The sequence below is a fragment of the Cetorhinus maximus genome, chromosome 5, assembly GCF_964194155.1.
Source record: "Cetorhinus maximus chromosome 5, sCetMax3.hap1.1, whole genome shotgun sequence".
In the NCBI taxonomy this organism is placed as follows: Eukaryota; Metazoa; Chordata; class Chondrichthyes; order Lamniformes; family Cetorhinidae; genus Cetorhinus; species Cetorhinus maximus.
This window is the reverse complement of record NC_135883.1, coordinates 137,707,155-137,720,796: the sequence shown is the minus strand read 5'-3', so window position 1 is coordinate 137,720,796 and position 13,642 is coordinate 137,707,155. Positions and strand designations below refer to the sequence as shown.

At 45.6% G+C, this 13,642-nt stretch overlaps 1 protein-coding gene across 3 annotated transcripts in view; it reads right to left on the bottom strand.

Annotated features, from left to right (window-relative positions):
* Positions 1 to 13,642, bottom strand: part of crybg1a (crystallin beta-gamma domain containing 1a) — a 320,531-nt gene that overhangs the window by 47,867 nt on the left and 259,022 nt on the right. The gene's annotated exons all lie outside the window — the stretch shown is intronic.

The following is a 13,642-nucleotide window of genomic DNA, read 5'->3' as shown; positions in this document are numbered from 1 at the left end:
CACCACACTCTGTAAAAAGAAAGTTTATCTTTAGGCTCCACATTAATTCTTTGCTTATCTTAAATTTGGGCAGAATCATCCCAGATTTACACCAGGTGCAGTAGTGGGCATCTAAAACGACTTTTTACCGCCAGCCGCAATAGTGGCTTCTCGTGCTGTATAATCCCAAACCCGCCGCATGAAGATCATAAGACATAGGAGCAGAAGTAGGCCATTTGGCCCAACGAGTCTGCTCCGCCATTCAATGAGATCATGGCTGATCTGATAATCCTCAACTCCACTTTCGTCTTTTCCCCATAACCCTTGATTACCTTACTGATTAAAAATCTGTCTCTCTCAGCCAAGAGGGGCAGCAACATTACCACTCCAGCTTGGGAGGCAATGGCAGTGGTGATCAGTGCCAATGCTGCACAGAAGAGGTTGGCCATCCAATGCAGACAGAGGAAGCATGTTCTCATCTGTGCCGCCAGAGTAAGGCAACCATCTCATCACTCTAAATTCACACACTCAAGCCCATCACACATTCACTGGCATCTCACTCACTGTCAGCTCAAGGGATATCACCACTCACTCTCTCACACACACTCTCGCATCTTCATCTGGCCTCATCTGCTCCGGAAACTGCCTCCTGAGTCCTCACCATCTTGAGGCTGCTTGCATAGGTTAACTTGTGCTCCCACACAAACCCTGGGATACCCTCCTTCCTCAGTACAGCCCTCACCCTGCAGCCTCTTCCCTTGCCTGAGGCCACTTCTCCCCCTTCCCCAAGCAAGCACTAGCCCTGTAACCGTACAAAGCCACCCCCGCCTTATGTCTGGTCTGGTAGTTAGAGACCTGCCTGTGAACATCCCCCCCTAAAAGTGCTGCAGTGCTGTATGAGAAGCCTGGCGCTGGTGACTGCGAATGCTGCCCAAAGAAGTTAGGCAAACAAACCTTGAAGTCCTGAGCAAAGTGCAGCTCGCCAGGTGCACGTAACTTACGTGCAGTTGTGAAACACGGCGGACAATCCAGCGTGAGGGGGATGAGTCAGGCTGGCTAGCCTTATAATGATATGCAGATGTATTATAACGAGGTTCCCGATGTCTGATGGTGGGAAACACGGCCCGCCATCGACAGGCTGAACAGACGTCGTGAAACTGATTTTTGGCCTTCTCGTCATATTGCCCGCTCACACCACTGAGCACACCTGATGTCAGCGGGCACAGACAATTCCACCCTTTGTATCTGATCTTTACCTTCTCACTAACCAGTAGAGATAATCTCATACATGCCTCATCATATCCCTTCATAATCTTGATCACTTTCTCAGTTATCATGTTTGCTGATTCCTCCAAGTATAATGAACCCCAGATCACAATGGGCTGATAGGAATAATTGCAAGTCAAAACTAGGCAATCTCATCTCGGGAAGGAAACCCGTCATCCTTATCTGATCTAGTTCATATATCACTCCAGAGCAACACAAATATGATAAACTTTTAACTGCTCTTTGAAGAAACCTAGCAAGCCAATCAATTCAGGAATGCTGACTACGGTCATCTTTACAGGGCAACTAGGATTGGGCACTAAATGTTACCTTGGCAGCAACACCACATCCCAATAATGAATTTTTAAAAATACAAAGTAACAGCCGGCAACCATAGTCCACCATTCTCCCTTCAAGGTAGACCCAATGTGCCACTGCAGTAAAGTGGAATGATAGCCCCGTCAGGAACTGGTTTAGCTTACTATCAAGTTTGAAGGCAACCTTACAATAATAGTGCTGTTGATTGCAGACACCTGGCACTTTCACAGTCTACAGCACTCTAACACAAACTCTAGACACCTCCCTTGCAAGTCATCACAAGATCCCCACTTAAAGCTATATTGTAGAGCACATTTCTCTCCCTTTCATTCTTTGGAATTACAGGCTAGCAGCCTTAATAATGAATGAACATGAAGAAAATGAATCAGGCAGCATGTGGACTTCTTTTGAACATTAGTCCCAGGAACAGCTTTATCAATTAAAGTTGGGTATGAATTGTCGGTAAGGCCGGGATTCATCTCTAAGCTGTGAATCCAATTTGCTTCATTCTGTGTGACACCATCAAGGGCTCATTTACTACTCATTCCTGGCTGCCCTGAGAAGCGACTCCTTGAACTGCTGCAGTTCTTGTGTTTTTACAATGGCATAAGGTGGGAAAGTCAAAAATACTGGCCCAGTGATAAAGAAAAAATGTCAATATTTGCCTATATGGATGATCTTTCACCTGAAAACTTGCAGTCTTCTTACTATTGTATTAGGTGTACAAATAAAATAAACCAAATTAAATTGATGGATGCATAGATTTAGTACTTCATACAAATGGTACAAATAATATACTTCAATCAATCCTATATTCCTCAAGTCTCAATAAAAAACAGATATTATATTAAAGAATATTTTTGTTCTGGAAGCTTAACTTGTAGCTTAGATTAAAAGATAGTGTTACTTCTTTGGACTGGATCTTCAATCTGGGGCTAGGAACCCGATAGCCAGATTGTTTCCAGGTCCCAGCCTCTCGTTGCATCCATGTCAGTGATCTAACATGAATTTTAAAGGCAAAGGCCCTATTTGACCTGGAGGTGAGTTCAATGCCCAATCAGTAGCACCAGGAGCAACCCATGGCATAGTGGTATTGTCAGTGACTAGTATTCCAGAAACCCAGGGTAATACCCTGGGGACCAGAGTTCAAATCCTACCACCATCCAATAAAAAATTTGAAATTCAAAGTCTGATGATGACCATGAAACCTTTGCTGATTGCCATAAAAACCCATCTGGTTCACTAATGTCCTTTAGGGAGAGAAATCTGCAACCCTTACCTGGATCTGGCCTACATGTGACTCCAGACCCACAGCAATGTGGCTGATTCTTATATGCCCTCTGAACAAGGTCAGTTAGGGATGGGCAATGAATGCTGGCCTAGCCAGTGACAGCCACACCCACATCCCATGAGGCACCCAGGCGCCTCTTGATCTTGTCAGATATATGGGATCTGAACATGTCCTACATTAATAGCCTGTGTTCTTTTCAGCAGGACACTGGGACGCCTATTATACAAATAATCAGTCCATCCTCGTCCATCAAACCATCGTCACAGACAGGCACAAAAACTCTGGCGGTGAACGTGATTTTGGCATGGTTTTAAGTTTGAAAATTACCATAGGCTTTAATTTAACTCCATCAACCATGCAGGCTAGTGGCACCTGTACAGATGTGGAGTAATTTCCCTTTTTTCACACCTCTAGATTGACCGCACCAAGAGTTTTTTGGGGGAAGGAGTGTTTAAACCCTTGAGTGCTGTGGCTTTTAAGAATAGACACACAACAGGCTTTCTAGTAAGTTTAAATCAAAAGGATAAGGGTCAATGTTTTGCAACACCCAAAATGTAACCACAACAAACACCCACTCCTCATTCACACAGACACACACAGACACAAGATTAGATGATTTCGAAAGATTTGGCATGAGCTTAAATTTCTAGGTTTCTGTGAGTCAATACTTCTCCAAGAAGGTCATCAGAACATTGTAGGCCTGGAAATTCTGTTTCAGTTCACTGAAGGAAAAACTGATGTTTGAAGGGCTTTGGTTGTGAATTCACAATGGAATTCCAAGCAATAACAGGTTTCTGGTTTTTCAGTAAAAGTTGTGGTTGAGCCTCTCTACTTAAGAAATATAATCTTGCAGGTAAAACAAATTAGCCCCACTTCTCTTCCTATGCTGGATTTTTCAGACAGGGTCCTCTCTTGTTCCAGGTGAGATGGCTTCCATTGGTCTTCATGTCCCAGACTGACTCACTGGGCTGCCCTAGTGGATTAATAAAGTATTTCTATCACAAGCCAATGTCTTTCATGTGACACTGGTATCGATGTATTCCATTGCCCACACAACGGGTTGATGGCTAAGCAATTTGCCACACAATGGAGATGTTTGATATCACATCAAAATTCCACTCTCCAAAACATTTTTATTTGCAATTCCATCTTCATGGGGCCGACATATCTAACAGCTATTGTTACTTTAAGTCCCTTCAATTGAAATAGAGAGGGATGATCATCAACGACTGGATAGGTAGTTTGCATTTTGAGTGACTTCCCAGAGATATTCTCAGACAGGTCTGTCCCTGTCTGCACAGAAACCACAAAAGGTCACCTAACTCCATGGAGCCCATTTTGTCAAGGTAAATTGTCTGTATTCTATGCTCCTTTAAAAAGTAAAATTGTCCATCATCTTCATATGGTCACGGGCATGTGACATGAGCACGACTCACTGTGAATCTTGTCTTCTCATTTCCTGTGGCTTTCACTAGAACTATTTTCAAACCATTCCACTCCACAGTTTGTTTGCTGGGCATATCAAAATTCATGGGCAAGTACAGCATTTCTTAGCAGAAAAGGGGGATGGGGGGTGAGGTCGACCTATACACAAAGTATAGGTCTAAACATGATTTTTGGCACCGATAAAATGGGATCATCTTAGGTCGACTTATACGCCACGAACTATGGCATATGTGCATGAGCTCAAGGTGAAAACAATCATAAACAACTGAAAGCTTTGCTTTAAACAATTGGAACAAGATGAGCAAAATGTCCTACGATGATGAGAGTACAGAATAAGACAAGATTATTTAGCACCATACAAATTAGTCCATTATCCAAATTCTCTTTCTGGACCTGACTATCGCCATTTGTTGTGTTGGCTGCTTATGCACATCTAAGCAGCACCTGACAGGAATGATATTTTCATGAATGCGTCATTATTTTAATTTTCAGTGGCGTGAAGCATTTGTGTTGGAAAGGCATCTTCACATATTTCTCATTCTTTCACGTGTGAATATTAGTGTGAAAATAAATTTAAGTTCACAGACACAGTCAGATGATTTATCCACTTCTATCACAAATATGGACAAAGCATGCTTCTAGTTTTGATGTGTTGAATTCAAAAATCAAATTTCTTATAACTTACTGTGGTGCCTTAAAAGCCTAGGGAATGTGAAGCAAACAGTATTCCAAAGATTGAAAACTGATTCAACATCTTTCCGTTAAATACCTGCTTGGTGGTACAGAACTTGAGAATTGCTGAAAAAAGAGACAAGCTGTCGAAGTTTTCTATCTTGCACTCATCAGGTCAGATGCAAGAATACCAAATCTCAAACTTTGGTATTCTTGCGTCTGTCCTGATGAGTGCAAGATGCAAAGCTTTGAGAGCAAGATGCAAAGCTTTGAGAGCATGTCTCTTTTTCCAGCAAAATCTTTCTGCTATACTATCAACACAAGTGCTACTTGGCAGCCATTCAAATCGATGAATAAATCAAGTATTAGGCACAAGCTATGATATTAAATGCAATGCAAACTACAATTAAAACATAAGAGTATAATTTTTACTTTAGGCACAGGCAGAGAGCTAACAATGGAAGGAAAATTGGGCAGAGTATATAAAAAGTGTCTGACCTGCAACTGCCAGTTTTCTGCCCCACTGGGGCAATTCCTCTACAATATGTGTTAGCTATTGAATGGTATAGTGAACTACAAATTATTCATTAATATTCTTGCATTAACTATCAAATTGATCCTTCAACAATACAACTTATATTTATATAGCACAGTTAATATAGAAAATGTCCCAAGGCACCTCACAAAGGAAAACAGGTATCAAGCTATAGCAAGAGATATTGGTGGAGGGGTGATAGTGATCAAAAAGATGAGACTTAAAAAGGGTTTCAATGCCTAGAGGGAGGTGAAGAGAGCACCAGGCCTTGGTGGCTGTAAGTACACCAGAGGGAGCAGCATATATAAGGCCACAGTCACAGGAGAATTCTGACAGAGTTGGGAGTTGTAAGGCTGGTGGAGCTTACAGGAGATAGGGAGTTGTTAGGGAACTGGAAACCAATGTAGGTCACTGATGACAGGGTAAATAAGTGAGTGGGAATTGGTGCAGGACATTATTTGATGAAAGTGCACAAGCCCAATCCACCCTCTCTGACTTACATTCTCTCAGGAATTCCTCCTGATGGTTGTAACCTCATTTTAGTAGGAATGCAAGCTCATAGTTCTCATCATCAATTACATCTATGTTAATTTATCAATTTCCAATGGAGCTCAATCTGCCTGAATGAAAAACATTCTTCAAGCTTTATTTTCAACATGTACATCCAGACCTTCCATGGACCCTACAGGGAAATACATAAATTACGATCCTTTCTTCCAATTCCTCACTCCTAAAATTGTCCCTGCTTCCAATCTCCTCCCCCACACTGCTACCCCAATACACCTCAGGTCCTGACCCCATGCAAAGTAGACTCCAGTTCACAATGTGAAACACCTTTGGAGATCCACTAATTCCATTTGATGAAGTGTTTAAGCCTGTAAACGTGCTCAGCATTCAGATTACTTTTATATGGCTTAAACTTCACTGAGACTCAGTTTGCATGATCCCAACACCCACCCCCCCTCCCAAATGTATTATTCGTTCTGTTGCCTCCAAGCAGCTAATAAATAATAAATAAATTGATAGATAAATAAGTTACTCAGTTTTTAGTAAGTTGCAGCTCAATCTGCACGCATGTCTAATCATTAAAACCAAATCAAGCAACCTTTCTAAAACGTACTGACAATAATCCATTAGTTGTGTAACGACACCACACCTTCTGCCTGTAAGGCAAGTATTAAAATGGATGTGCTTTCTTGAAATGCAACCAAAGCTCTAATTTCAGGTATATACTAGTGACAAATCAATCCTCTGGAAAGGGGCTTTTCTGCTAAAGCAGCAAATTACTATTACCTGTCTAAAGCAATTCACAACATGCTTATTCAAATTTACATTGCATGTCCATTTTTCCTCCCTGGGGAAGTTAAAAGCAAAATTAAATGATAGCAATTTATCTTATTAGCACTTATCATCTCTACCACACCCATCTTTGGCAATTCACACTATGTCTCCAAATCAAACAGATAAAAACTTTGAATTGCTTGCCAGGTTAATTGCCACCATATAAAACAGTTGTTTGAAGGCCCTTCCTAAAAGATTTCCTTGCTTCCATTTACAAATATTGTGGCATGAGGACATCAGAAAGAATGCCCACCCCACATGTTAGGAATATCCACCCACCTTGTAACACTTTGCAAGGTGCAATTTAATAGGAAAATGCCACTCTAATACAAACATGACCCAAGTAGGGGGAGGTGCAAGGAGGGGATTTACAGGGACATTCTATATAGCTGTACGATGACTCATACTCTCTTTGCTCTGTCCAAGAAATATTCATTAACATAATTTCAGATCAAGACTCCCTCCTGTACCAGCATGAGCTCCCCATAACAGCATCATTATATTTTTTCTAACCGTCAACTTACGGAATAATAGAAAGTTACAGCATAGAAGATCATTTTGCCTATCAAGTATGCTCCAGTGTGACACTCCTCATTAGTTCAATCTCATTTGTCCACTCACTCCCATACCTATCAGTCTTCCTGCTCAAGCAATTTAAGTGTAACTTCACATTTTTCTGCAATGAATTTCATATGCTCTCTTTATTGCCCATCCTGCTCGTGTATCTATATCCTTCTGCAGCCTTGTCATAATTTCTACATTCCACATTCTAGGGATAGAAACTTGTCTGGACCAGTGTTTTCTGGCAGGAACATGCTGCTATGTAAGTAATGGCATTCTAACAGAGAGGCCCAAGGCTAGCTCGAGATTGTGCTTTGGCATCATTGAGAATTCAGGCTCATCATGCCTCCAAAGATGACTCACCCCACAGTGAAAAAAAATTCTGGGCAGCGCAGGCAGATAAGTTCCGGACGGCCCAGCAGTGGCAAGTCAAAAGAGGTCAGGCCCTCATGCCGGAGGGACTGGATGGCTGACCCATGCCTCATCATCCAGATCACCTCTATTAGCACAGCATCAACTAGCCAAGGGTCCTATGACATCATGTTCCAAACCCGCAACGTTTGCTACCCAAAAGGACAAGAGCAGCAGACACTTGGAAACACCACCATCTGCAAGTTCTCCTCCAAGCCACTCACCATCCTGACTTGGAACTATGGCCAGGGTTTTCAGCTCGGTGTGTGGGCGCACGTCTGACATGCCCAAGCATGATATAGCACATGATGACGTCCGGCGAGCGTCCCGAGTTAGCAATGCGCCGGCTGACATTTAAGAGGCCTCTTAAGGCCTTGAAGCAGCTCATTTAGCAGAACTTTTCGCTGCCCGATCAACCTTACGGGTGGGTGAATAGGACAGGTGGCCTTTGCATTTTTAGAGAAACTTCATCCACGGGTGGAATGAGGTTTCCAACAGTGAATTTAAAAAATCATTTTTTCAAACTCGGTTTTAACATGTCCCTCTTCGTGTCACTGAGTCACATCTGGGGACATGTTTATATTAATTGCAGATTGTTCTTTTTTCATTTTAAAAATCTTCAGCTCCCTGAGGCAGCTCTGTGCCTTCAGGGAGCTTTCACTGAGCGCACCCCTGTGCATGTGCACACTTCAGGGCTCATGCTCCTCCCGCCCCCACCCAGGCTGTGCTGAGGCTCTCAGCACACGTTTCATGCTGGTTGGCCGTTAACTGGCCAGCCAGCTTGAAATTTCCATCAGGGCCTAATCGTGGGCGGCGGACCATTTCACAGCCGCTCCCAGGCCCGCCTGCCACGCCCATCTGGCGAGGGGAAAATTCCGACATTGCCATTCCTTCACTGTTGCCGGGGTAAAATCCTGGACCTCCTTCCCTGACAGCACTGTGGGTGCACCTACACCAAACAGACTGCACGGAGTTCAAGAAGGGGGCTCACCACCACCTTTTCGAGGGCAACTAGGGTTGGGCAACAAATGGTGCCCTTACCAGCGAAGTTCAAATCCCCAGAATGAATTTTTAAAAACCAGTTCCATTGCAGTTAATGGAGTTAAATAAAGACTGGCCTATCTGATACCGCCCATGTTGCACCACTGCCTGAGATCACTTTATACCCCTATTTCTTGTCACGAAAACCAGAGGCAGTTGCACCATCTTTTGGAACCATAGCTGCAACCAAAGAGCAACATTCACCATGCTGCCAGTGAAACTTATCACGTACAACAGCGGGAGTCTTGGCATGATAGTTGTGTCTTACTCAGGTCATAGGCGCCTTTGAGCTGATGTTTTAGTGACAAGCAGGAAAGACAGACAGACCTAATAATAATCCATTAGTCGACAGACTCTTTTGAAAGAGATGTCATTCCCAGGATACACCATGCCACTTTAACATGGGGTGTTACACAGGTGTTAGTTATTGAGGAGATAATTTGATGAACATCCAAGCGGTGAGCAACTATTATCAGTCATAGAGCAGGTGAATGCTTGGTTTAAATATAGTTTCCACAATGCCCATTTATCAAGGTATTTGGCCGAATCTCTTTCCCCACTAACATAGTGAGTGATAATTTAAAATTGATAACCCCTCTGCACTATCTCTGCAACCATTAAAGATACTCCTCCATTCTAACAAAGGCCGGAATTTTCCAGCCCCATTGGCATTGGGCATCATAGCAGGCTGGGGTCGGGGGGGGGTATTGGATGGACAATATGGAGAGAAGGCCATATAGGTTTTACGCCATTGTAAAACCAGTTTGTGATCGTCTGCTCCATCAGTCAATGGCGGGTTGCATTTCCCACCACCGCACATTGGGAACGTCATTTTAATACATATGCATCTAATTATAAGTCCTGCTCACCAGAATCAAACCCTCACGTTGGCGTGACTTCAGGACGGCAGGTTTCACGACTGCCTTTAAAAGGCGCACACCTGGCGACCTGAACTTTGAGGGGAATTCGGAGGTGAGCACACACAACCTTGCGCAGAGCTCATCAGCATCGCCTGTAGGACATCAAGGACGAGGCGCTGCGCATTCACGGGGCACAGGTAAGTCGCTTTTTCCCGGCTGGCTTTCAGTGCGATACCAGGGCAAGGGCTCCAGTGTGGGTCAGGCCGGGGCAGTGGTGGCGGGTGGCGGGAGCAAGGCAGCACAGGCAGACTGAAAGAAATACTCAAACACATTCCAGGGGGTGTGGGGGGAGGGGGCTGGAGGGAAGCGGCCACACACTTGAAAAAGTTTATCAAAAGTGTGCATTCTTCTGCAGCTGAGACCGTTCAGCTGGAGCTCCGTTGACATGCTTGGAGTTGGGCCTCTGCCCACTCAAGCAATGCAAAAGCATGAAAGTGCCACCAAATGCTCCAGAACTTATCACCTTTCAGGGCACAGGCTGCAAACCAATGTACATTTTAGGGGGCAGCAGAGCAATTGGACGACCGGGCAAGTTGTACAATCCCCTTGCGAAAGGTGACCATGGCACAATCACTGGTGAGCTCACAGCACCTTGCAATGTCTTTATTAAGGTTTAGACCAGTATCCATCATGATTCAAGCTAACAGCGCAGCCTTGCAGTGTGGGTTCGGAGAATGCCTGCACCTAAGCTGAAAGCACACCATGTAGGCCAGTGGCCAAAGCTGCCACCAATCATTCAAGTGGAGTAGGGCGGAGGTAGGTGGGTTTCGGACAGCCAATGAGTGCACTACACACTGGCCATCCAAGTGGTGGCCAGCACGCTGGGAAGTGTGAAGGGTTCTTCAAACTTAACCAAAAGAGGTTCTTAATACACCCATGCCACCCATGGCTTTGATCCTGCAGGAGAAGAACATGAGGATCATGGAGCCTGGTGATTTAGCAGTATGCCTCATGACTTACAGAGACCAGAGAGGAAGAAAAGAGTGGTGGAGGTACCTGGCTTGGCAAAGAGAGGAGCATCACCCTCAAGATGAAGGGCTGGCAGGGCCTGATGCACATGCAGCTGAAGTTCCACAGCGAACTGTCACTTGTAGGCCCCTTGCTAGACCCAGGGTCTATACATGATGCCTGTCATTCCTGCAGATGACTGAGAACCAGTGTCACCTAAGATTGCATTTTGAAAATGAAGTGCTGGTGCCTCGGCGGCTCTGGTGCAGCATTGCAATACAATCCCCAGAGGGTGTCATGCATCATCGTCGCTTGCTACATGCTCAACAGCCTGGTGCTGCAAAGGGAGGAGGAGAAGATTTGAGGAGCTGCACGTATCCTCTGATGAGGAGGACGTCGAAGGGGATGATGGTGATGAGGTCCTCAAAGGTGAAGATGCTGGCGATGGACCCATCACACCAATCAGATGAGGCAGGCACGCTCGGGAGGCCCTCACAACTGCAACAGTCGTGGAGGATGATGAGATGCAGTGAGGACAGTCCGAATATCCTCATTTTGCATCTGTGAACGTTTGACTCCTGTGTGGCTGACGGCAGCGCACATACTCTCAGTGCTCAGGCTTATATCACGGAGACACAGCAGAGGCCCTAATAGTCACTAGGTTACAGGAGGACGATGACGATATGCAGTGAGAACACTCCATAGATCTTCACAGAGCCTCTGTGAATGTCTATCTCCTGTCTGGCTGAGGGCAGCTCGCTTGCACTCTGTGATCAGGGTCAAATCATGGAGACGCAGCCTTGAAACTTTAAATGCACCTGATCCTTTGTCAGCCTTCAGCACCTGAGCCCTTCAGGAGCAGAGTGTCACTGGTCACAGATACTGAAGAGATGGGGGCCAGTCCCACCTCAAAGGTGCTGAGAGCACACAGAGAGAATGGCTAACTCTGTGACATCTGCTCACAACATTCTTGCAGCAATGACAAGCATCATCATGGTGCAGGCATCACTGTTGTGTCAAGTGACTGTGAAGCCAGGCAACCACTAGGACTGAAGGTCACACACTGCACAGGGAACAGGCCCTGGACAGAGACACCTGCCTTTATCTTGTGCAGGAACCAAGGTTTCAAACACTGCTCATCAGAGCAATGAGCCATAGGCAGGGAGACATCCTTGGGAGTTTATTTACAATGGTGAACATTATGTTCAAGTGATTAATACCAGTGCCCAGGCTGTGCAACTAGGTGTCAGCTGTGGCTCAGTTCATAGCACCCTCGCCTTTGAATCAGAAGGTTGTGGGTTCATGTCCCACTCCCGGAAAAACCAAGAACTGTGAATGTACTCGAAAGAGTTACAATCTGTGACTGTTGATAACTCGAAAGAGTTACATCTTCTTAACGGAGGTGTCAGCTGTGGCTCAGTTCATAGCACCCTCGCCTTTGAATCAGAAGGTTGTGGGTTCATGTCCCACTCCCGGAAACCAAGAACTGTGAATGTATTCGAAAGAGTTACATGCAATCTGTTGATAACTCGAAAGAGTTACATCTTCTTAACGAGGTGTCAGCTGTGGCTCAGTTCATAGCACCCTCGCCTTTGAATCAGAGGGTTGTGGGTTCATGTCCCACTCCCAGAAACCAAGAACTGTGAATGTACTCGAAAGAGTTACAATCTGTGACTGTTGATAACTCGAAAGAGTTACATCTTCTTAACGGAGGTGTCAGCTGTGGCTCAGTTCATAGCACCCTTGCCTTTGAATCAGAAGGTTGTGGGTTCATGTCCCGCTCCCGGAAAACCAAGAACTGTGAATGTACTCAAAAGAGTTACATGCGATCTGTTGATAACTCGAAAGAGTTACATCTTCTTAACTTTCCTAACCCTGCCACTACTTCTTGGTGCTCCCCTGACATCCGCAGTGGAGGTGGAGGCAGCCTGCTGACTGCTACGCCCTGCCTGTGATGAACTTGAAGGGTGTCCTCTGGAGGGCCAAAACTTGGATGGCCCTGGCCTGCTTTCAGGGTCCTGCTGTGTGGCAGTGGCACCCTTTTCAGCCTGTGCAGCTGGAACTCCTCAAGAAGTCAGTCAGTAGTCTGTGGGCACCCATAGGGCGGATGATCAGCAGCTCTACATCCAGGTGACTACAGGAACGTCCGGTCCATCCAAATCCCCTCTTCCTGTGACCTCAGCAGCTCCAGCAGCCTTTGAAAATAGAATCTCCAGCTGGCCAGCAACAATCTGGACCGTTCCTGTGCAGACGGTGAGGGGGCAGTGGTGCTCAACCAAGTGAGGATCCATCAGACAACTAAGCAGTGAGTCAGTTTCCCCTTTCCGTAGTCCCCTGCCGTGCACTAATTATCTTTCCTTGCTTTACAGGCACATCTGGGAAGCAGCCGAGGTGGTCCACGATCCAGGTGCTCGACTCGAGCCCCGAAGGCACCTTGGGAGAAGAATCTTATGACACCCTAATTGAAGTCCCATCACAGTGCTCACCCACACCCTCCACCGGCACAGAGACACACAGGAGAAGGGCAAGCCAGAGTGAGATCAAGCTGCCGCACCCCCCACTCTCATGTGACACTGTTGGAGGCCTTCTTTCCCAAGCTGGCCTTTGCAGCTCCAGCAACTGAGGTATGACCGGGTCCAGAGGCTCCTCATCTGACTCGTACTCAGCAGATTGCTGGCCTCCAGCAGTCCTCCGGGTGCCGGGAACCTGGGAAATTGCTGCCTCTGCCCGCTGTGGATCAGACAATGCGATGTGTTCACCAGATTGTAACCCCTATTCTAGAACTAGGTCCCAGCAAGGAGTGTTTCTCTGCACCAGTGGAGGGTGTGGGTGAGTGCTGTGATGGGTCTTCAATTAGGGTATCATAAGATTCTTCTCCCAAGGTGCCTTCGGGGCTCGAGTCTAGCACCTGGG